General features: G+C 48.6%; 1 pseudogene; it reads left to right on the top strand.

Moving 5' to 3' along the window:
• The first annotated feature begins 921 nt into the window (after positions 1 to 921).
• Positions 922 to 1,870, top strand: LOC128627751 (40S ribosomal protein S2-like; annotated as a pseudogene).
• Positions 1,871 to 2,552: the final 682 nt, after the last annotated feature.

The following is a 2,552-nucleotide window of genomic DNA, read 5'->3' as shown; positions in this document are numbered from 1 at the left end:
GAGCCCTCCCAGGACAGAGTGGGCAGGCAGGAACCATATCTGAAACTCCATCAACCTGGTTCACACTGTTTGCCCTACCTTAGTGATTCCATGAGGCTCCACCCCACCCAAATTCTGGGCCCACCCAACCTGTTTCCAGTGGCTTTTCCACATGAATGGTTTGTCTAAGCTCATGCTTCAGATTTTTCTAAATTCTCTCAAGAGAACAGGATCTGGCCTCAGCAAGTCCTGTACCTCTTGTTAAGTGCCCCAGGCCTGGCACTAGCAGCAGCTGGCCCTGGTTCACAGCTTGGCCTCGTTTAGGCACCTCCAAGCCCAGCACAAGTAGCAGCCACCTGCAGATTGCTTTGTAGCTTATGCCAGGTGGCCTCAGACAGAACACTGGCAGTGGCTGACCTTGATCTGTACCTCCTGGAAAGCCCAAGAGCCTGCCAACCCAGTGGACAGTTTCAGACCACATTGGAATACCACCACCCAACCACCTCCACAAGCAGCACCCTTAAGGGGCAGACTCAGAGGGCACCAGAGCCCTGCTGAAGTAAGTCTTGCTCTGTGGAGTAGGCCCCTGTACAGCTCATCCTCCACAGCGGTTGGAGATTGATGGTCAAAGGTCACAGCCAGTCCTTGAAGCTGACATGCCTGGATAAACCCCTCCCATTGGCCTGCCAACAGTAATCAAGACTCACTTACAAAAGGAAGGTGTACACAGACCACACGATGGGTGCACCTCAAGTACCCAGCTTGGGTGATCAGGGAGGCTGTGCCACTGGGCCCTACCAGACATTTAACCACAGTAGGCAACACTACCAAACCAGGAAGTCATAGCAGCTCTACCTAGAAACAAACACAGAGAGGCTGCCAAAATAAGGAGACAAAGAAACACATCCTAAATTTAAAAAAAGAATAAAACTCGCTTTTTTTTTTTTCCCCAAGGAACACCAAATGGCGGATGACGCCGGTGCTGCGGGAGGGCCGGGAGGCCCCGGGGGCCCTGGAATGGGAGGCCGAGGAGGCTTCTGAGGAGGATTTGGCAGTGGCATCCGGGGCCGAGGTCGCGGCCGGGGTCGGGGGTCGCGGTCGAGGCCGTGGAGCTCGCGGAGGCAAGGCCGAGGATAAGGAGTGGATCCCCGTCACCAAGTTGGGCCACTTGGTCAAGGACATGAAAATCAAGTCCCTGGAGGAAATTTATCTCTTTTCTCTGCCTATCAAGGAATCTGAGATCATTGACTTTTTCTTGGGGGGCATCCCTCAAGGACGAGGTTTTGAAGATTATGCCCGTGCAAAAGCAGACACGTGCAGGCCAGAGGACCCGATTCAAGGCATTTGTCGCCATTGGGGACTACAATGGACATGTTGGTCTGGGTGTTAAGTGCTCAAAGGAAGTAGCCACTGCCATCCGTGGGGCCATAATCTTGGCCAAGCTCTCCATTGTCCCTGTGCGGCGAGGCTACTGGGGGAACAAGATCGGCAAACCCCACACCGTCCCTTGTAAGGTGACCGGGCGCTGTGGCTCTGTGCTTGTGCGCCTAATCCCTGCACCCAGGGGCACTGGCATTGTCTCAGCCCCTGTGCCCAAAAAGCTGCTGATGATGGCTGGTATTGATGACTGCTACACCTCAGCCAGGGGCTGCACTGCTACCCTGGGCAACTTTGCCAAGGCCACCTTCGATGCTATCTCTAAGACCTACAGCTATCTCACCCCTGACCTCTGGAAAGAGACTGTGTTCACCAAGTCTCCCTACCAGGAATTCACTGACCATCTGGTAAAGACCCACACCAGAGTTTCCGTGCAGAGGACCCAAGCTCCAGCTGTGGCCACCACATAATTTTTGTACAAGGAAAATAAAGTGAATTAAGCCTGTTAATAATAATAAAAAAAAGAATAAAACTCAAAAATTAAGAACTAAACAAAATGGAAGTAAGCAATCTACTAGATGCAGAGTTCAAAACACCAGTTATAACGATGCTCAATGAACTTAAGGGAAGAGCAGAAGAACTCAGAGAGAACTTCAACAGCATAAAAAAGGACATGAAAACCATAAAAAAGAACCAGTCAGAAATGAAGGATACGCTAAATGAAATGAAAAACAATTTCCAGGGAATCAATAGTAGAGTGGATGAAGCCATGAATCAAATCAGCAATTTGGAATATAAGAAAGCAAAAAACAACCAATAGGAAGAGCAAGAAGACAAAAGAATCCAAAGAAATGAGAATAGAGTAAGAAGCCTCTGGCACAACTACAAACCAACATCTGCATCATGAAGGTGCCAAAAGGACAAGAGATATAGCAAGACACTAGAAACCTATTTGAAAAAATAGTGACAGAAAACTTCCCTAACTTGGTGAAGGAAGTAGACATACAAGTCTGAGAAGTGCAGAGAATCCCAAACAAGCAACACATCATAATTATAATGCCAAAAGTTAAAAACAAAGAGAGAATCTTAAAAGCAGCAAGGGAAAAGCAGTTAGTTACCTAGAAGGAAGTTCCCATAAGACTGTCAGCTAATTCCTCAAAAGAAACTTTGCTTTGGCAAGAAATATTCAGTGATGA

This window comes from Artibeus jamaicensis, unplaced genomic scaffold (genome assembly GCF_021234435.1).
Source record: "Artibeus jamaicensis isolate MK-2021 breed Jamaican fruit bat unplaced genomic scaffold, CSHL_Jam_final contig_466, whole genome shotgun sequence".
In the NCBI taxonomy this organism is placed as follows: domain Eukaryota; kingdom Metazoa; phylum Chordata; class Mammalia; order Chiroptera; family Phyllostomidae; genus Artibeus; species Artibeus jamaicensis.
Note: the sequence above shows the minus strand (reverse complement) of the source record. Positions and strands in the feature narration are given on the sequence as shown.